Source organism: Echiichthys vipera (genome assembly GCF_963691815.1).
Source record: "Echiichthys vipera genome assembly, chromosome: 7".
NCBI classification, from domain to species: domain Eukaryota; kingdom Metazoa; phylum Chordata; class Actinopteri; order Perciformes; family Trachinidae; genus Echiichthys; species Echiichthys vipera.
In genome coordinates, this window is record NC_139832.1 from 26,796,021 (window position 1) to 26,819,239 (window position 23,219).

Below are 23,219 nucleotides of genomic sequence, written 5' to 3' on the forward strand. Positions count from 1 at the left end.
GTGTCTTCCACAGCACAGCGACCTTCTCAAGACTCAGGCTGAGGTTGAAGATGTACTGCAGGACTCAACACAGCTGGGTTGCACACGCTTTGAGGACCCCCGGGCTGACACCATCGGGACCTGCTGCCTTGCCTGGGCGGAGTCTGCACAGCTTCAACAGTCTCCTGTGACCATCTCCTCACAGTCCTGGTGGTCACAGGAAGCCGCTGGACTTGGGGCATATACAGGGGCTGCAGGTTGATGAGGTTGTGGTCCGATCATCCAAGAGGAGGAAGGGCAGTGGAGCTGTAAGCCTCCTTAACATTAGCATACAGCAGGTCCAGTGTCTGGTTTTCCCTGGTGCGACAGGCCACAAACTGCTTGAAAGTGGGTAGTGTTGCAGCCAGAGTGAAGTCCCCAGATATTGCAATGAATGCGTCTGGGTGCCGTGTCTGAAGCCCCGCGACGACGGTGTGGATGACGTCACTCGCACGCGCCGCGTTTGCAGTCGGAGGAATGTAAACAACCAGGACGATCACGTGTGAAAACTCCCTCGGCAGATAGTATGGTCGCAGACTCACGGCAAGAAGCTCAATTTCCGGGCTGCACACACGCTCCTTTATAGTAACGTGTCCAGGATGACACCACTTGTTGTTAATAAGAATAGCAAGTCCCCCACCTTTCCTCTTGCCACTCTCACTGTGACTCATGTCTGCCCGAACAGTCTGAAAGCCACAGTTACGTTAGAGTCCGGGATGTCCTCGTGGAGCCACGTCTCCGTGAAACACAGCACACTGCTCACACGATACATCCACTGAGTCTTCACCAGGCCCGCCAGCTCGTCCATCTTATTAGCCAGCGACCTCACGTTCCCCATGGTGATGAAAGGGAGAGATGGTTTATATCTCCTCTTCTTTTCCCGGTGTTTACGTCCAGCCTTACATCCCCTGTACTTTCTCCTCCGTTCTGTGGGGATTTCAGGCCTCTCCCGCATTAGCGCCGTTGGTATTAGCAACAACAGCTGTTCACGGGTGTAAACAATGGAGCCGCCACATTGTTGCGTCCAGACGGAGACGCGGTCGGCAAAAATAGTCCCAAGAATGAGACAAACGGAAAAAAACATGTAAGAAAGTTCACGAACATAGTTGGCTAGGGTTAGCACGACGACTTACAGGAAAAAAGCACTAATAAAAAGACAGTGAATAAGATAAAATAGCTAAAAAAGTGCGGAAAGGAGAGAGAGCAACTGTTGCTGGCTGCCGCTCGATACAGTGCCGGAACCGTATACGTGGTCCACGAGGATCTGTGCTGTTTCCATGGAGGATGGCAGCTTCGGTAGAGGGACAAGTGCACCATCTTCGAAAAGCGATCAACTATAGTCACAATGGTGTCTTTACCTTGAGACAAGGGAAGTCCGGTAACGAAATCCAGTGCGATGTACGACCATGGTCGACCTGGAACCGGGAGAGGATGAAGAAGACCCGCTGGAGGTCGATGAGATGCCTTCCCTCGAGCGCTGACGGTGCAGGCCGTGACAAACTGCTTAGTATCCGGCACCATAGATTTCCACCAGAAGTGGCGACGAAGAAGGTTGAGGGTTCTGGTGATTCCGGGATGACAGGAGAGTCGAGACGAGTGTCCCCACTGGAGTTCCTGAGAGCGAACACCGGCAGGAACAAACAGACATCCCGGTAGTCCACCACCTGGGTCGGGATGCGAGCGCTGCGCCTGCCTGACCGTGGCCTCGATCTCCCAGGTTAATGCTGCCATGACACAAGATGAAGGGACGATGTTCTCCAGACTGCGCTCCTCCTCCTCGGCAGGTCCAAACTGCCGCGAGAGTGCGTCAGGCTTGATGTTCTTACTCCCTGGAATGTATGTCAAAGTAAAGTTAAATCAACCAAAGAATAAGGCCCACCGGGCCTGACAGGAATTAAGCCTCTTGGCCGTCTGAATATAGGCCAGATTCTTGTGGTCCGTCCAGACCACAAATGGAACCTCTGCCCCCTCCAGCCAATGTCGCCACTCCTCCAATGCTAGCTTCACAGCTAGCAACTCACGGTTTTCCGACATCATAGTTTCTCTCTGCAGGGGACAGTTTCGTCAAGAAGAATGCACAAGGATGAATCTTCTTGTCGGATACCACTCGCTGGGATAAAACCGCCCCCACCCCTAGATCCGAAGCGTCCACCTCGACGATGAATTGAAGACCAGTGTCCGGTTGCACAAGAACAGGGGCGGAAGAAAAACGTTTCTTTAGAGTCAAGAACGCGCTGTTGGCGGCAGGGGACCAGTCAAATGGAGTAGAGGGAGAGGTTAATCTAATCATTGGGGAAACTACCTGGCTGTAGTTACGAATAAACCGGCGGTAGAAATTAGCGAAACCCAAAAATCTCTGAAGTTGTTTACGAGAGGTAGGTGTGGGCCATTCAGTCACAGCCGTGACCTTGCAGGGTCAGCCCTAACCTGTCCGCTCTCGACAAAATACCCCAAAACGGCTACCGACGATACATGAAATTCACACTTCTCGGCCTTAGCGAACAAACGATTGTCGTAGAGACGCTGAAGAACCTGACGAACGTGCACCACATGCTCATTCAAGTTCGAGAAAATCAGGATGTCGTCTAAATACACAAACACGGAGCGATTGAGCATGTCCCGAACAACGTCATTCACCAGAGCCTGAAATACAGCCGGGGCATTAGTTAAACCAAAAGGCATGACCAGGTACTCAAAGTGTCCCAGTGGCGTATTGAAAGCTGTTTTCCACTCGTCCCCCTCCCTCACCCTCACAAGGTGTTATGCAGGTCGAGCTTAGAGAAAACGGTTGCGCCGTGAAACGGCTCGAAGGCGGAGTTGATCAACGGTAGGGGGTACTTATTCTTTATGGTGATGTTATTAAGTCCCTGGTAATCTATGCAGGGACGCAGGGATCTATCTTTCTTGGCCACAAAGAAAAACCCCGCTCCCAGTGGAGAATATGAAGGACGAATAATCCCTGATTTGAGTGAGTCGTTTATATAGGTTTCCATAGACTCCCGTTCAGGACCGGACAGATTATAAAGGCGACTAGTGGGAAAAGTTGATCCGGGCAACAGCTCAATGGGGCAGTCGTAAGGACGGTGAGGAGGCAAAGATAGCGCCTTAGTCTTACTGAAGACCTCGGCAAGATCGTGATACACAGGAGGTACGGAAGACAAATCAGGCGGATCAGGTACGGTGGGACTGTGAGCACGAGGACCACTAGGAGGAGCTGAGCGTAGACAGGAAGAATGACAAAAGCTACTCCAACTCACAATCCGACCCGTTTACCAGTCGATGACCGGGTTGTGAGTGATAAGCCAGGGAAGTCCAAGAACTACTGGAGCATTGGTGGAAGGCATAACATGAAACACAATCGATTCAGAGTGATTATCAACTAGAAACATAGTTAAGGATAAGGTTTCAGCGGAGATCTGAGCGAGTTCGCTCCCACTGAGACTGTTAACACAGGGGGGTCTCCAGCTGGCTCACGGGAATGGCGTTTACGGCAACAAAATCACAATCTATGATATTCGTGTCGGCACCTGAGTCAATGAGTGCCTGAAGGGAATATTCCCTGCCCTCACACGACCCCGTCTGTGACAGGTGAGTCTGACAGTTTAACCGCTTTCGACAATTAGAGATCTGGTGATTCGGATCCCCACAATAAATGCATAACCTGTTACGGAAACGCCGCTCACGTCCCGCGGGGGTCAGATGGCTACGTCCTAGCTGCATGGGTTCCTCCTGGTCAGGGGCGGAGGATAAAGGAACCCGGCTACTCACGGGTACCACAGGGATCTGCTCGGGAAAACTAGTAGGGGGAACAGGAGTCATGGGAAACCCTGACCGTCTCTCGCGGCGTCTCTCGCGGCGTCTCTCGCGGGTCTCTCACGCAGACGGTTGTCAATCTTTATGGCGAGGCTAATGAGCTCCTGAAGGTTAGCAGTCTCAGATCTACCCACTAAACTGTCCTTAACCTCCTCATTAAGCCCCTAAAAGAAAATGCTCTGGAGAGCCCGATCATCCCATCCTAATTCTGCCGCTAAAGTGCGAAACTCAACGGAGTAATCTGCCGCGCTGGCGGAACCCTGGCGTAAATCCAGCAACCGGTTGCTGGAATCGCTATTAGAGACGGGATGATCGAATACCGACATGATCTTACTGGTGAACTGTTGGAACGTTGCCTGCCGAGTCAGGGGGTTGTTCCAATACGCAGCTCCCCAGGCTCGAGCCCTACCAGACAACAAGCCTAGCACATACGCTATCTTGGTGCTATCGGAAGAAAAATTCTGCATTCACCCAACGCTCCACAATAACGCTCCGGTGCCGGAACATAGGGCTCACGAGGGAGGAGAGTACTCACAGTAGTAGCGGGTGACTCAACATTCACAGGAGCGGCAAGGAGAGGTCCCACCTGTCTTGATTCCAGACAAACAACGCAGGCAGTCAACTGACTGAGACTCGTCAGGATTCCTTCTAGCGTCTGTGAATGCTGGAGGATTCATTCATTCATTCATTCATCTTCAACCGCTTGTCCCTGTCGGGGTCGTAGGTGTACACCCTGGACAGGATGCCAGTCAATCACAGGGTACATAGAGACACACAGAGGCAGACAACCATTCACACCTACGGGCAATTTTAAAGTCATCTATTAACCTAACACGTGCATGTCTTTTGGATTATGGGGGGAAACCGGACAACCCGGAGAAAACCCACATGCAAACTTCCCACAGAAAGGCCCTAGCCGGGATGCAACCCTGGAACCTTCCCACTGTAAGGCAACAGTGCGGTTGAGGATGACATTCAGTAATTCACAAAGATGAAGGTGGACAAGCGATTCCAAGGGATTTTGAACATGCTGAGGCACTGCCAGAGCCTTCGGGAGCTCCTAGGGAGGGCGCATCACCCGCTACATGTTGTTATGAATGAACACGGCTGAATCAGACGGAGTACACTCCACAGAGGATGTTTCTCTACAGTATGGTGACCTAGTAGACCAACAGAGTTTGGAAATGCCCATATTTCTTGCTAAACCGTAGGCAGAGTAGTTACAGACTACAAACTACATGAGTTGTTCTGTCATCACATTTAAAAGAACTACCCATGCACTTGCTTTCATTTTCCCCCTGGATGTGCACATAATACTGGAATATGTATACACGTATTTATGTTATAAATGTTTATAAATAGGCAAGAGAAAAAGATGTTTCTATGATTTTTTATACAATGTTACAACTGTCACCAAAATGTTGTATTTCAAGCTAAACTACATCAAAGGATCAAAGGAAATCAAAACACTTATGATTAATACCTTGATATCCTTTTTCAAAATCCTATGTTAAAGCATGCATGTTTACTCACAATAACTTGCTCTTTATTTGAAATTCTAACAGCACGTGCACACGTCCGTTATAATGAATCACTTTTAGACATCCACACTGTGCTCTGATTTTGATACAGGTTTTCTTCATGCTGCACCAACACAAATGTGTGGAAATGTTCTGATACTCAACGACAATGTTAAATGAAGACAGATGGAATTTATTTTATAAGTTGTAATGAACTGTCGAGGTCCTTCCAGAATTACATAGGGTTTTTAGGTTAATAATATAAATATTTTATTGTTTCTGTTTTTACAGAACATAGGGGTTGGCCTCAAAATAAAAGGTTTTAATTAAAAAAGGACAAATTTCTAAATGTATTCCAGTCCTTCAGACACGCCATGTAAGGTTTTAATATTCATGTGTCGTTACTGTTAATTACTTGTGACTTATTGTTTCATAATAAATATATTACCTGTAATTGTTTATATGAAGTTGATGCTTATAAGGAAGTATTTACTGTAACGTAGCAGTAGATTGTGTTCAAACTGAATCCATTACATCATGACCCTCATTTTGTACCATAGAGGGAACAGTGCATATTTTCAGTTTCAGTAACACAATAAATGACAGTTATCATCGAGGTCTCTTGATTTTTAGGTAAGTCATTTATTTGTATTATATTGGACTGCTCTTTAGTTGTTTCCAGGTTCTAATAAGGTTGTTTCTAGGATGGAATATTTTATGATTACATTATACATTTTCATATTGTTCAACTTATGTAATAGGACACGCCTAATCATCAATGAATTAGCTATCGTTTTTAAAAGTCATACGTTTTTTGGGGAATTAGAATATCACATTAGTAAAGAAGTACTTGCTTAAACCCAGGCCCTACATTAAAATTCAATTCATTTTTATTTATACTGCCAAATCATAACAAATGTTATCTCAGGACACGTTACAGAGTAGGTAAAGACCACACTATATTACTTATGTATGATTTACATAGACACAACAATGAAGACCATGTTGAAATTTAGCAACCCTAAGTTCAATACTGTCACACCGCTGTGAGGAATGTCCTGTCTTGGGTTTTTTGTCTTGTGCATTTCATGTTTTATTTTGAAACGTAACTCTCCTCTCATTTCAGGTCACTTGCCCTTCCTCTTGTGTCACTGGTCTGGTGTCTCCCCTAATCCCTGATTGTTTCCACCTGTGCTCCCTTCCCTGGTGTACTGTATATAATGTCTTTGTCTTCCCCTGTCTTGTCGCCAGAGTATTTTGTCGTGTCATGAAGCTCCAGCATTTCACAGCCTTGCCACAGAGTTGCCTTGTAAATTGATAAGTATTGCCTTGCTTGTTTTTCTGTTTCCTTGTATACCTCTGACGAAGAGTGATTTTGATAAAGTTTTTTGGTCAGTTGTGAACCCTTCTTGTTTTCTAGAAAGCCGTAGCCTTTTTGTTTTGTTCCCCCCTCCTTGAGGAGCGCTTTGATTTTGTAATTATTCTCAGCACAGTGTAGAGTAGATCATTTTATAGACTTTTGTCCTTTTCCTCCTCGAGAGCGTTTTTCTGTTGGTGTAACGTTTCTTCGTTTTTTCATTATTAGACCAGTGTAGTGTGTGTTTCTGGTTTCCCCTCCTTCGGGAGCGAATTTCAGTGTCTAGCCGTTTATAGCCGTTTTGTTGTCACTTCCTCTGAAGGAGATACAAGTGCTCCAGAATAAAAGCCTGTCATACTCGTTCTCTGACTGCATCTGAGTCCTCATTTCGCCAGGCCTAACAAATACTGCCATACTAATATCATTCAACCTCGTTCTAGAGCAAGAAAATTATCACACCAATCTTTTAATATGAAAATAAATTTGACCCAACCAATTACTGAGGCATGTTTCAACAGGAACCTGGGGACGTTATTCTGCAGCATCCTAGCATACAGTTGACTGCAAGACTTCCTCAGCGAATATAATGTTCTGAGCAAGATTCAATTCAGATTGGATTTACTCCATTATCAAACTAAAGACCATATATACCGTCCACATCCTCATGGATTAACATGTTCTGGAGTGTGACAAACTCAGAACCCGCCTTTGTGACTACTTTACATGAACTCTAATTGATTTGGCACATTTGGAAGAGTGACGGACGTCTGAATTGACCATAAGTTGCAGTGAGGCATTTGTTGTAATAAGCCACACCCACTTTAATGAATTATAACAGAATTGCATCCATCAACTGAGGCATGACCAAATTTCAGACACATGCATAAATCCAATTATGAGACAGAAACCTTTCATGTTTGTAGCGTCCACTAGTTGTTAGTTTGAATAAAACTTTCAGTGTATGTTTCAGGTTATTATATGAACATATCCTGCAAATTTTGTGACGATTATCCACTGGAGTTAGCTCTATATAAAATGCAACTAGATGTCTATATGCTTTTGATTATTTTCATAGGTAGTGTCCAATTATGATACACAAAAGTTTTTGTAAAGGCAAGCTTTAGTGGTCCTGAGACTTTTGCGTAGTGCATAATGAGCTGCATATGTGTGTAAAAATTCTAATCAATCAGAAACGCTGTGAGGGGCGCATTCCATCGTCTTTTTCATCGGCTAAGAAAAACAGTGTCCATGTACAGGCCGGTTGATGATGGATGAGGAATCCTCCATAGCAGTCACACAGCGTGTTGCGGTATTCAATTATTCCAGTCCACGACGAAAAGCGTCATTCTCTTTGCAGCATAAACATTCGTCTTTGTTGCCCAGGGGCTCATAGTTACCACAGGCACACCAAAAAATGCCCACACACCGAGACTGCTAATGCTATCTCTACCTTAAGAACCTTCCAGCAACAGATGTCCCCACCCCCTCATGTGATAATTCAGTGCTGCAGGGAAAGTTGCTGTCTGTGACTTTTCAAAACCTTTTACATCTATTATTAACTTGTATTTCATCAAACTGGCACAAACCACAAAGCTTATGTGTTTTATTGGACTAAATCATCAATGGGCTCCTTCCTTTTAAATTATCTTTGGTAATGGACTTGAATGGACTTTACTATAAGAGGAGCTGGTACCTGGGCCAGTTGATAAGTCTTTCAAAACACTCTTTTAATAAACTTTAAATAGACCTTTATCATGCTACTGCAGAGGTTTAGTGATATTTCGAGCAGTATTAGTGGTTAAAAAAAGCAGTTTTAATGCCTTCACCGTACTGCCCCAAGCTAATCAGTGTTAGCCACGTCCTGCTGTTAGCAACTCTACCGGATTTCCCCGTTAATAGTTGATAAACGAAAAAAAAACTGTCTCAATGGCTTATTTGATGTATATAAGTGCTGAAAAAGACCAATGGGATGATTTTGCACCGGAATGACTCTTTAGGCATAAATTCATTGATGTTCCCTTTAAGCCATCCTATTCCCATTGAATCCATTTGACTGTTGCAAAGGTGATTTTCCCTTTTGACCCTGTCCGTACAGGGAGGGAACAATGTGAAATCTCCCACTTCTGGTAAAAAGATATCATGTGGTTGTTTTGTTTTGATATAATATTGATGACAAATTATTCAAAAACTTTTAAATTAATGTATTTGAAAGTTATTGTCTCTCCATCTGCTTAAGAAGATTTGTAGTTTTGTCAGCAGTGCACTTATTTTTTAAATTGAATGGATCAACTCAGTGTCACTGTAAACAGGTAATAAAAAACTAAACTTTATCTTTAAAACAAGGATGACAAAGTCTAAAGTAAGGGCACAATGTAACATATTTGAGTTTATTTCTGGATCTTCACCTGGTGGTCTAAAAAGTTAGTAATTTTGTTGCTGCTTTTCAGGGCCTGAAAAATATAGCAAGGAAGTGGCACAGTTGGAAACACTTTGTGTACTATTTAATATGTTAATGTCACTGCAGAATTCATTATAGACTTTTGTAAAGGACCTAAACCCTTGTAATGTGATCCCATGCTATAAACTGCCGTATATACCTTTTCAAAGATGCAAACATAAACATTCAAAAACAGTTTATTTCCTTTTGCAGTGTATGTGAATGGTATCAGCTGACAGGAAGTTACCAAGGACCAATGCCTGTGGAAAAGGTCTATAGGACAGTTTACTTTTGATACTTTGACAAAGTTAAAAAAATAAATAAATAAATAAAAAAATAGAATTCACATAGACAGTGTATGGAACACAGCCAAGTTCCATGCCTTGTATGATGTGAGAATGGAACTCTCCTCAGTCTATGACCTGAGGCCTCGGACCACACGGCTATTCATTCTGTCTTGTACTGACAACCATTTGTCTTAGTTATCAACTGCAGTTATTAACAATTATATTTAAAAATATATATCTATAATTACTTCTCCACAAGTGCTGATCTTCTACTGAAATATCTGGATTCATTCAACATGGAGAGAAGACGCAGAAAACAAAGATTTCACCCATACAAGCCAAAAGAAAGGAATATCCTCTCTAATGAGCATGACCAGAGCTCCAAGCCAGAAGAAGAGGACTTCTTTGCCGATGAGTCGCAACAGAGCCCCAATTCAGAAGAAGAAACTTCCTCTTCAGATGAGTCAGAGCAGAGCTCGAAGACAGAAGGAAATGACTTCTCTTCAAATGAGTCGGAGCAGAGCTCTTATTCAGAAAAAGCATCTCCCTCTTCAGATGAGTCGGAGCAGAGCTCTGATTCAGAAGAAGGATCTCCCTCTTCAGATGAGTGGGAGCCGAGCTCGAAGACAGAAGATGAGTCTTCCTCTTCAGATGAGTCGGAGCAGAGCTCTGATTCAGAAGATGAATCTCCCTCTTCAGATGAGTCGGAGCAGAGCTCGAAGACAGAAGATGAATCTCCCTCTTCAGGTGAGTCGGAGCGGAGCTCTTATTCAGAAGATGAGTCTTCCTCTTCAGATGAGTCGGAGCAGAGCAGGAATGTAATGGCTGACCCGGTCACAGAAAAGCCCAACCTGAGACGTCAATTAAATCAGCAGAGGAAAGAATTACGCGACCTCAAGAAAAGACTAAGAAAGAAGAAGAAGGCTGTACGCCATGTTCGCACTAAGTTGGAGAATGAAAAGTATGAGAATAGAACTTTCTGGTATAGCTTGACGAAGGAAAGAAACCACTTTGAAGCCATAACAACAAGCATCCAGAAGCAGGAGCAGTATGCTGTTACCCAGCTGCAGCATACCTGTCAGAGGGTAGCCAGAATACTGACTGAAGTTACTGTCAAAGACCCCAGGCTTCCTGGGATTAAAGAGGACATCAAGGAGCAACTAAATAAGCTAGAGCAGGTGATCAAGCAAAGGATGGGTCAGATCATGGCGAGAAAGCACACTGGGCTGAAGCAGAGAAATGAAGTCCTGGAAGACACCTTCAGTGGGGAGCATGCTCAAAAGCAGAGCACGAAGCGCAAGAGGCAAAAAATGATGAATGAGGTTGACTTCCTGGATGACGAACCCGGCCAGGATCTTCCCTCGGATAAAGAAGAGGAGAAGAGGAAGAGGCAGAGGCTGTCAGAGGGTGAGGATGACGAGGTTCCTGGCCCAAGCCACGCAGCGCCATGGTATCCTTAAGGTCCTCAGCGCCCCACCATTACACCCGTCTCCCAATGCCCATCCCTCTCCTCATCCTACCTCTCTTCCCTTCCTGGACCTTTCTGCTTCCCCCCTTATTCCTGCCCTACCATGCCTTCCTACCCCGCTCTTCTCTCTCCTGTGGCCCAAATCATCCACACCCTCAAAGGGCATCACAGTGGCACTCAGTGATGAGTGCTGCAGCCTCGCACAAAGCAGGAGTTGATCTCCTCTTCCTGTGTGGAGTTTGTGTATTCAACCTGTGCTTGTGCATGTTTACCCCGGGTACTCCAGTTTCCTGTGGCCCACCTCCTCCACCCCATCCAAGGGAATCGCAGTGGCACTCAGTGATGAGTGTGGCAGCCTCACAGGAAGTAGGAGGTGATCTCTTCTCCCTGTGTGGGGTTTGTGTGTTCACTTATTGTATGGAATAAACCCTGTATCCATGTCAATTAAAAACTGGAAAGTGCTATACAAATAAAAAAGTGTTATTATTATTATTATGAAGTACTGTTATTTAGATATTCAGAGTTTTAACCTGTGAATACTCCATGTCACATTATAAAGATGACTGACTTGTATTGCTGGTAGTTTCAGAGGAGAATTGAACACTATGTATTAAACACGATGACGTATGAGTGTCAAACAGATTTTAGAAATATAAGGGACATAAGTTGGCTCTTTCCACCACTTAATTTGAATAGTACAGCTCCAGCCCCACCACTTTGCCTCTCTGGCCTGATTCGGCATAGCAGCTGGTGTGATCCCACTTGCAAGATGGTCCCAGTTTCTTTTAAAGGAATACTTCACCCATTTACATTAAGCTTTGTTATCGTTACAAACCCAGTCATATTTTTGAATTTTCCTGCACCATTCCCTTATTTTCCCCTGAGACGTGAGAGAGACTCATCTAACTTTAGAACTTCTTGCTTTAAATGAACCAAAATTTGTCATTTTGTATAATTTAAAGCAGGAAGTCAAGTCAAATTTGATTTATATAGCACATTTGCAATTGGCTGAGCCACACCAAAGTGCTTCACAAGAAAGTGCTAAGTGCAGTAAACATAGGAAAAACAAGACAGGTAAAAAATGCAAAAGAGAGAAAATTTAAAAGTTAACCAGGGGACACTAAGCACTGGCAGGGGGAAAAGTATGGGTCTTTAAAGGGGACATGAAAGAAGTGTTAGAGAGACTACAAGCATTATTTCATCATTTTTCAAACCTGCCTATAAGGGGTGGGACCCACTGTCGCTACAGACCTATTACAGATCAGTGAGTGTGACTTCACTCTGTGGAGAAAGCTGGTGAAGTAACGACAATTGCGGAATATTGTTAATAATATTGCTTAAGTGGAAGAGATTTTTTTAGATCTTTTATCAAACTTTTTAGTGGTGACACTTGTCTTCTCAAGGTGGCTTCTGTCATCCGATCATACCAGGGCGCATTAACTGTTTGTACGCTCCAAGATCCAATCTTCGTCGGACTGAGATCAAATCAGCCAGGCCACATATCGAGGGGCCTTGTGATCCAATTGAGCTTGCTGCTTCTTGAAGACTTCAACTATTGACAGACTTCCTTTTATTCTCAATTCCTTTCATTTTTGCTCAGGCTACCCTACTCAGTCATCGAAGTCACACACTTTAGTACATGTGTAACAGCCTCCCATAAGCAACCTTCTCCTAGAGTGTTATTTTCTTTTTAAACCCCACCACTGACCAACTTGCTTGGGCGATTTGGATATTTGTTGTTTCCCCAATAAGTTCTCCTTATGGAACCATAAGAGTGCCATATGAGGTAGGGCCTATACTTTTAATTCCTGTAATGGCTCAATTGGTCTGAGCATTAAGCGAAAATGTTTCGTTTTTAAGCTTCTTCTGCTATCTGTAATTCATCCAAATCCTGGTCCCCCAGTTACAGGTAACACGCCATCAGATCTTAAGAATGTGTCTGGTCTGCATATCATACATGTAAATGCTTGCAGTCTGCTTTCTAACCTGAAAATGGATTTGCTGAAAATTTGGGTTGAGTCGACTGGTGAAGATGTAATTGTCATTTCTGAGACCTGGCTCTCTAAATCTGTTTTGGACAAGGATGTAGCAATTCAGGGTTTTAATATTTTCCGTTATGATCATCCTAATAAGGCCGATGGAGTGGCAATATATGTCAGATCGAGTCTTGCTGCACAAATCTTGCTTGCCAAATCTATTTGTAAACAGTTTGAAATCTTAGCTTTAAGTATTGCTTTGTCTAGTGGTCAACACCTTACTATTGTTGGTTGCTACAGCCCCCCCTCTGTCACCGCAGAGATATTATCCTCTTTAATGCAGCTGTTATCTGAACTGAAATTCAAAGAAATTGTTCTGGTGGGTAATTTTAATTGGGACTGGTCTTCCCCAGTTTAGGTTTTAACCTTACACAAATCATAAAAGCCCCACGCGTCTTAACCCCAAATGCCCAACCAAATCTTCTCTTATTGATCTTTTAGTTACCAATATGCCACATAAATGTTGTCAGCATAAAGATGTGCAGATGCATTAATATTTTGGCCCACTTCATTAATATAGATGGTAAAGAGAGTTGGGCCCAAGACAGAACCTTGCGGCACACCGTTTACAGTGTTTAGGAACTCGGAGCAAAGACCGCCGGACTGCACACACTGTTTACGGTTGGAAAGGTAGTTAGAAAACCAGCCAACTGCATGGTCTGACAATCCAATGGTGGACAGTCGCTGACTCAAAGTGATCCACTGTGTCAAATGCCTTTAAAAGATCGATAAAAAGAGCAGCACAATGTTTCTTGGCATCCATGGCTACCAACATATAATTTATTACCTTAATGGCAGCAGTTGCAGTACTATGCAGCTTCCTAAAGCCAGATTGAAAAGGAGATAAAATATTGTTCAGGCTCAGGTAATCCTTGACCTGGTCATTCACCAGCCTTTCAAGCACTTTTGCTAAAATAGAGAGCTTAGAGATGGGTCTGTAATTATCCATTAAAGTGCGATCACCCCCTTTCAGGAGAGGGAGCACATAGGAGGTTTTCCACACTTAGGAATAATGTTGCTCTGGATAGAAAGAATAAAAATGTGAGATACCGGTTGAGCTATAATGTGCACAGACAAACATAAGGGTCTAGGTCTTTTAAGGCCATAAGAACCTCTTTAACAGAGAAGGGGGTGAAAGAGAAATCCTGGCTACCTGTGGCAGGGTTGGCAAGGGACTGACTAGGTGAGTTAACATCACGAGAGGAATCAAACAAGGAGCCGGAGGCTATGAAATGTTTGTTAAAACAGTTTAGCATCTCAGATTTGTCAAATATAGGGATGGAGTCAACAATAGTGGCATACCATAAAATTTTGGCATACCATAAAATCTCTTTCAGCCAATACCTGCTCCTCAGACCTGCCACTATTGTTGACTCCATCCCTATATTTGACAAATCTGAGATGCTAAACAGCAGAGGCTGAAGCTGTCCAGCTTTATTTCTTTAGGGGACTACAAACTGCTTGTTTGAAGGCTGTAGAGACAGTCTGTGGGGGTCTGCACTTGTACATAACTTAACTTGTACTTAACTTGTTCTTTGCCCTTTGGGGTTTGTTTTGCATTATTTTACTGTTTGTGTTTTGTGTTCAGTAAGTCTGTAACTTTGTGTTTTGCTGCTGCCTACCTGAACAGGTCTTTCTTGCAAATGAGACCCTGGGTCTCAATGAGATTTAACCTGTATAAATATAAGTTAATGAAGCTAGCTGGGATCGGCTCCAGCCCCCCCCCCCCCCGACCCTGACCCCGGGATAAGCGGTTGAAGATGAATGAATGAAGTAAGTGGATTAGGCAACACAACCACTTGGTTAGGAAAAGATCATGGATGGGGTTAAGATAAGTATCTTTGTATTGTAACAATAGTGACAGAAGGGGATACAAACGCGACATGAACAACATCTCCTGTGTCAAAGTCATGCGTTTGGTTGAGCCATACACAACCCCCGGGCGTCCTCCCTACGCAGACACTGTCGCTCTTCTGAGTGCCTAATATTGCATGGATGGGTTTACAGTTTAAAGTTTGCATTTAATACAGATGCTCAAGGATGCCTTGTCCATATCAAAACAGATGGTTGAGTGTGGCGTCAGCAGTGATGCATTTCCGTCGTGGAAAAGAAGGAAATTAGATATTTACCAGTTTATATCCTCTCAGTTGTGGCCAATGGAACAAGATTGCGGATATGAGCGGCCAAAAACATGCATGGATGGATGGATGGAATCTTGGTATGTGCTGCATGAAATCATAAGATAAGATCAACCTCTATCTGTCAAATACAGCCATACAGCAATACAGATAAATAGATAATGTAAAAATATATAAATACGAAGAAATTATTTCGAATACAAAATAGAACTCAATCAAAATAGAAATCAGTCAATTGTCAAGTGAGCACTGTCTGAACAGATTTGAAAAAGTAAAAAGGGCCCAAGCACCTTGAGATTCCCTTGTTTTTTTTTATGTGCTATCTAAATATTTGTTGGGACTATGTAAATAATAAACAATAGTTTGTACATTGTCCACTATAAATAAAATTGAATTGAATTGAATTAAATGAAAATCATTTAACTGGGAAATGTGTGCTACAGACTGTTTTGTAAAACATGTAAATGAATGTGTTCATATGAGTAGCTCGCTGCTATAAGGTGTAATTTTCCTCTTGTACCACCAGATGTCACCCTTTCCTATAGTACTGGAGAACAAAATACTGACTGTGGCTCGCCAGATGTTTAGAAAATCTGCAATAGGTCTCGTTGTACTTCAGTTGGCACCTCAAATTAAACAAAATATTTCACTTTCAAGCGAGTCATATCTTCAGTACGGAGTTAGAATACGTTAATATCAGACGTTTTCCCTTCGATCGTAAACTTTTATCTTAGCTGTATCCAACGCGGTGTCATTAATGTTCACTAAAGGAAGCGAGTTCAAAGCGGCTTTATTTTGGTATTTTTCAATGTGCGCAACAAGTTTGCCACTACGCTGGGTTTTATTTTGAAAACGCTCACCGGAAACGCGATGTTTCCCCCTCGCCGAGCGTTGACGCATCGCGGACCGACTCTCAGCATGGACCCAGTGTCTTCCCAACCAGCGCCCAACATGGAGAAGGACTTGTACGTGAAAGAAAATGGTCTTGTTTAACACTTTGATCCGCGCTTATCACCCGCAGACGGCACGGAGATGCGTTTAAGGGCTCCCGGAAAATACTGAAGCGTAGTTGGCGTCCAACACAAAAGACGGGAGTGCTGGGGAGTGAGCTGAGCCCTGAAGTCAACACTGGAACAAGGTAAGAAGATAGCCCGGCCAAAAGCTACAACAACCCCTCCATTCGCGTACACTGCCTGGTTTTAACTTCGTATTGGCGAGGGGAGTCTAGTTGTAAGGCGGCTTGTTTTCACATTTTCCTCTCTTGAGTTGATGTGGTTTCTGCAACTTTTTTTTGCAGCTAGTGTTGCAAACGCTGCAGCTTCAAACAACGAGCCTCTGAGGTTTGGCAAGAAAGGCTATTTTTACTGCTCTGTCGGTGTCAGTTTGATGCTGCCTACAGGAGGAATCCCGAAGAAGTGACTCAGGGGTAATGGCTTGATTGGGGGCTATTTTCTAGACAATACGTACATTATAGTTTCCCACAGGAAGTTCGACATTAGTGCAACATTCTCGGCTGCATACCCTATGGTGTCGCTATAATGGGTTCAATAGGTAAGAGGACGTGTTTCTATTGCGTTATTAGGACAGAGAAGTTCCATTTTTACCTGTGAACTAAACAACTCTGCGCCACTGCTGTGGATGGGAAGCAAACCCCAGATATTTTCTACTTACCACAAGTAAAGTCGCCTTTCTTTTTAAACTTTATGCATGATAAAAAACAAACAAAGCTGAAGTCCTGCACAAGATATTGCAGCCATGCCCTCTGGCTGCACTCAACTTCTGACATGTTCACCCTGTCTGACTCCAGGTGTTGTTGTTGTTGTTGTTTTTATGACTTCATAAGTGAAATCTTGCTTCCTCAAATGTGAACACTTTATCTGAGACTGTCAGGACCATAGACTGTATAAAAAGGACACAGGCAGAACGTTTGGGTATTTTTGGGAATGCGAACGGAGCAGAGTTTACATACAGACAATAAAAAGATGGTCGTATAGCTCAAAAAATGAATAAATGGACTGTAAGTTCAATAAACAGATTAAAAAATCTACTGTCAATCCAGTGTGTTGTGCGTATGAGATGTACCGAATGTTTCACCGCATCCTCTTTAAGTATTTGGTGCCTGTCACCGTTTTTCGAAGAAACCTGTATATATTTCAACAGATTGCGATCCCTCCAGTAGAAGGTTACATTGCTGGTCCTGTGTCCATAACAACAGACACAAGTCAGACTGATTACATAATCCACAAAATCCAATAAACAGAATAGATTGGCCTGCCCCCCACAGCAAGGTTTTAACTCTTTTGAGGGTTTTTTTCTGAACGTGTGTTGTGCTATGGCGCCTATAAAGCATAAGATTAATGTGTACATTTTAAAAAATGGTGCGCAATAATGCAAGGAAAACAGATCCGAACAACGTGACATCCGTGTCTTTTTCAAAGGTCTCCTGAGCCATTATCACATATGAACGCCAGACAATGTCAGGAAAATCAGGTGGGGACATCTCTTTCGTCGTCTCTCTCACTCGTGTAGCGTGCAACCCGAGATTCTGTATCAGGCGTGTTCTCGTCTACTGGAATTACTCTGTTAAACAACCCAATAACTTGCTGTTCCTTTCGAGTCAGAAGTTCCTGAATCTCGTTGTCTCTCCAGTTAGACATTTTCGTTGCCGCCTTTGTGTAAATCGCCCTACTTCTAGCCTGGCTAAGGCAACCAAATCTCAAGAAGATTTGGTCTGGGAACCACCCATTCATTTTCTCGTTTTTGAGGCGTGGTTTACGATTCCCCATAGCTGTTTATTTGGCCCTATTAATGTCTTATCAAATGCGTCCATACATAGCTCATAGCCAATTATATCAATTATACCAGATGATGTATGTAGAGCGACATAAATTTGACCAGGAAGAACTTGGGTCAGAGATTCACGTGTACACGATGGTGTTGAGCGACTATTGCCCAGGCAAACCTGAGGGAAGAAGGTAGCGCTACTCTATAGACATGTTTTTATCAGAAAAAAACACAGAGATGCGATCCGTAGATGTAAACAAACTACAAGCCTCAGTGTGTCGCATATGTCGTCATCGGCTTGCCGTCCCTCCCCGCTCTGTGGTTGGTTCCCCTCGCTGAGGCGAAAATCGGATCCATGGAATCCAGACTGCCGAGCAGGGTGAATTAAAATCGCGTGCAAGGCAGCATTGGTATACCCGGGCCACCATACACCTACAACGCTGGAGGATTGTTGTCTTTGGGTGTCGGTCACGACATGATAGAAACATCATCAACAAGCCAGCTCGTTTGCCGTGAACACGCCAGAGAATGTGAGGCCGTATTCGCACATCGGCTCACATAGAGAATCAGTAGTCTTTGCACTACAAAACGGTTAGGGTAGACCGATTGATGTTCCGTCCGACCGACTTGCGTTCTCCCCTACAGCAGGTTGTGCCGAGCTGATCTGAAGTTTGCAGTGCATGTGTGAAAGGGGTTCCAGGGTGCATTCATGCAGAGACAAGGATGGAAATGTTTGAGGCAAAAATTCAGAGCTCAACAACGGCTGAGCTGAAAGAGCAACACGTGCAGATGAGGGAACGATTAAAAGCAAGTTAAAAAAAAAGTAATTTGACTGGCTAAACGAGTTAATTTCCTTTAACGAGCCCACAAGTCTGTATTTTGAATATCTGTCAAGAGATGTTTGCACGATATGGAACTAAAGAAGTAAATCCAGAAAAGTAAAAACAGAGGTGCTCTCTTACGGGCCCTCACCCCCACTTATGTGACGTAAAGGCCAATCACAGACAGTTCTCTAACGATGGTGACAGAGAGACGCTGCTAATCTGTTCGTTCTCTCTCCAGCTGTTTCCTTGTCTGTCTCTGTACAGTTTAGCTGCTTTGTCAGCACGCTCACTCCCGTTCATACCAGCTTTTCCTGTTTCAAAGGCAAAGAGAAGGGAAGCAAGACTGCTTCTTTTCATGTCAGCACACCAGCCAGACAATATGTCCCATAGACAGACACAGACAGATAGAGAGACAGACAGAGACACAGACAGACAGAGACACAGACAAACAGACATGGACAGACAGAGACACAGACAAACAGACACAGACAGACAGACAGAGACACAGACAGACACACAGACAGACATACAGACAGACATACAGACACAGACAAACAGACATGGACAGACAGACAAACAGAGACACAGACAGACAAACCGACACAGGCAGGCAGACAGACAGAGACACAGACAAACAGAGAAACTGACAAACAGACAAACCGAGACACACACACAGACAGACAGACAGACAAACAAAGAGAGACACAGACAGACAGAGACATAGACAAACAGAGACACAGACAGACAGACAGAGACACAGACAGACAGACAGACAGACAAACGGACAGACAGACAGACAAACAGAGACACACACAGACAGACAGACAGACAGAAACAGAGACACACACAGACAGACAGACAGACAGACAGAGACACACATAGACAGACAGATAAAGGTGTCTGGTTCTTAGTTTTGTTTATTATTATTTGATCCAATATTTCCTGATTTAAACCAAAATGTTGCCATCTTTAATGCCTTTTATTTAGTTTGTGTATGGCTGTTTGTGGAATTGAATACTTTGCTTACTTGAAAATTGATTGTAATAAATGTCTTAATATTTCTTAAAGCAAGTTTAAAAAAAAACAAAAACTAAGGATGCTCTGATTTGATGTACTTGATCAATACCAATCCAATATTGTGTTACATTCAGTCAGTCCTGAAAACACCGACGCTATCTCTAGAAAAACTATGTTGACTATACCGATCAACTGTTTTGATACTGGTACGGATAACGTATCATAACAAACGACACATGGATCCACTCATAAAAGCGCTGCACCATAGCGCCAGTCGTCACACACTCCACAGAGCACCTTAAGACTAGATTCTCTTCAGCCGTATGCAATGTAGGATTCCTTTCCGACCACAGACTAATTCTGTGATATCCCACTGGTTAACACATTACATCACCAGGTGAAATCACCTGTTGGAGTGTGCGGTGTGCAGCAGAAACCTAGATCCTAATCTCGGTTTGTCACTTTCAACTTGAAAGTCAACAGCACGGCCTGTGAGTGTTTTCTTGGCCTTCGCGTTGTTGAACCTTACCTCTGTTGGCTCGGAGCACAGAGTTTCTCAGAGGCTGGATTTTCGGACTGTTTCAGATCAAGTGTGGAAACCTGGGAATGTGAAAAATGGGTAGACCGACGGTATGTTGAGATAGAGAGTAACAAGTGCTGTGGTTGGGACAGGAGACATTTCCTGTACACAATCCTCACAATAATAACACAGGGACCACGGGACATTTGGATAGAGAAGAGAAGTGTTATTCTTTCTTTTGGAGGAGGGATAAAACCATGAGAACCAGGGCCCTAACGGTGCGTCTATTCATGTCGTATTATCACCGTACCGGGGTCAACAGGGACAGAGTTGTTTGTAAGAAAAGGATCTTGTGTCGGTGTCATTCCACCGTCGTTGGGGATGTAAATAGAAACGCGTCCAACATTTTTTTCGCACACTCACACCGAACCGTGACTTCTAAACCGGGGTCTGACGCGAACCGTGACTTCTGTGTATTGTTACATCCCTAGTGAGAACATGTTGGCTGTCAAGCACTCCGTTATTCATAGCTCTCTGTTATCTCACATGTCCTGGGCTCTTCAAAAGGCAAAAATACCCACCACATACACACACACACACCCTGTTTTCTCCCGTCTGCCTCTTCAGTGTGTCACACACAGCAGTCAGCGGTGGTATGCGGGGGTTAACCAGTGTTGGATGTTTCACCGTTGAGTCATACTCTGCCTCTCACTCTCGTTGATCCTCATCAGGGCTAATGCTGTGATGCACAACAGGATTTTGTTTATGATACTGCACATTTACATATGTAATCATTATTTGTGGTGGCATTCATGCTAGTGCACAAGGAGCATTATCATCGGTGCCCCCACCCAAGTTGTGAATATACGTAGCAGCGCAGAACCAAAGAGGTTATATGAATGTTTATAGCTGATTATTTTAAAAAGCAAAACAAGGTGAGGGAGGATGAGGTTGTTGAGGAGGTAGAGACAACGAGAGGTTCCAACTCAGATGCCACTGATGATGAAAGTGTAGGCAGGGAGAGAGCGACTGAGTCAGTGAAGAAGAAGAAGCACCACTTTCAAACACAATTGTTAAGCGTAAAGATATGCCGTATAGTAGGCAAAGTGACCCGATCCTTGCAAGCCACCCCGAGCTTCCCGGGTCCACAAAGTTTAAGTTTGAAAGATTGAAGTTGCTCAAAGACGACAAAAAACATAAAACATGCAGGGGTCGATTCCTTCCCCGAAACACTGAGCCACTCACGACTTCTTCACAGTGGTTAGATGAGAGTGATATTCAGTAAAATCAATCGTTCCATCAATGCAAATGAAAACAACTATTCATCAGAACGCGAGGTCATTGATTAATAGCGTGCTGTACAAAAACATGTGCTGGCTCCAAGTGGGAAAGTTAGACTGGAGCATAGGGCGACAGACCATAATGCAGGGACTCATCAGCAACTGACATCACTTCCTGTCTAGAGTTCCTCTAGCCTGACTCAGCGCAATCTCTCATGCAGGGTTTCTTTCATCAGTCTTTATGAAGAAATGTGTTCCTGGGATTTAGCAACCATTTTTTAAGTCCAGTGAGTTACACCACGAGTTACAAAACAAACGCTATGTCAAGGGGTTCAGGCAAAAACCAACGGGACGCAAAATGTGGAAGCGCAGCAGGAAAAGAGTAGACTTTTTGGAACTTGCCTAAGTTGAGCAGCTTTCATTTGAATGAACTTGCACGTTGTTATGTTCTGACAACATGTCTGTGATTGCTCCGTCATTGTTAAAGTGACAGTTTGTGGTTTTAGGCAGTTACCTGCTGGAACTGCTACAGAGTATCTTCACCCAGTCTAATTAGCTGTCTGGCCCTGCCAACTAGTGGTGATAACAGGCATTTTCTACATCCTGTGCAGCAGTATCGTCACATGATAACCTGTATTATTTTGAATATGCATGGTGAATACAGCCTTTGAGGTGGTGCCGTCTTGTTGTTGTTAGTGCTCAACTGTTTTGCGGGGCGAGGACAGGCAGAGCGAGTCAACGCACTGTGCGCAGCTCTGCAAGAAAGTAAGATCTTACCCATTTTAAATAGTTAAATAACGTTAAAAATCAATATATGGCCGCCAGACATACATCGATGTATGGGGAAAAGGACGGACCATTAACCTGCGATGGTCACGGGCTTTTGGAATAAGGTGTTTGTCAAAGGCCTCTAAAGACATGCGCATAGTTTTTGGTTTATATTTTACATCAACGTTTACCCAAATAGAGTGAACTTTACAATTTACTGGTCAGCATCAGTCATCTTTGTTCCAAGGCTGGATTTCAGTGGGATTTTGAGGTTTTCTCACTCAGAGCAGAATCTGGTTGTTGTGGTTTCAGCTCTCTATGGGGAAGGCAGATGGAAATTTAGTAATAGAATGAGCGCTTTTGATCTCCACTGCCATTTATTTGAAATATTCTGGTCTGAAAATGTTCTGGATTGGACTAGAACTTCAGACTCCCTTCTCCTGCAGGGGAGGTGGAGCATACAGAGCCGTGAAGATTTTCCGGCAGTGATTCATAGGAGGCTTGAAGCTGTGTTACACTGTTGTGCTCTGTTGTTAGGCTGCTCCACTTGCCAAGTGCTCTGCAAGGAGACACAAACTAAATAGCAGTTCTGGGTGGTCACATTACAGTTATGTCACTTCACCTCATGAAAAGGGGCCGAGTCATTATTCATTCTGAGTGTTTGCTGTTTTGTCTTTTATTTATCTGTAAAATGTTTGTTATATATAGTCCAAATAATGTATATTGTTATAATCATGAAAACAAGGAATACCTATTAGGTTTGTATGTATTATGTTTCTAAAACAGTAAACCAAATGAATGTACATGAGTAAACATACATGCAGAGAACTCAATTAAAAAGCAGATAAAAGATAAAAGAACGGCTAAAATAAGTCTGCTGATATTAAAAGTTTAATGGGTATTTTGAAGTTTTTGTACACGGCATTCCAAAGTCTAGAGGCAATATTAAATA

The 23,219-nt window shown here is 43.5% G+C and overlaps 1 protein-coding gene across 5 annotated transcripts in view; it reads left to right on the top strand.

The window, feature by feature from the left end:
- The first annotated feature begins 16,032 nt into the window (after positions 1-16,032).
- The window catches only part of LOC310949281 (uncharacterized protein), a 116,278-nt gene continuing 109,091 nt past the window's right edge, over positions 16,033-23,219 (top strand). For all 5 annotated transcript variants that reach the window (XM_083916662.1, XM_083916664.1, XM_083916665.1 and 2 more), the window contains exon 1: positions 16,033-16,212. The gene's annotated coding sequence lies outside the window, so the exon portion shown is untranslated. The remainder of the gene's footprint in view (positions 16,213-23,219) is intronic.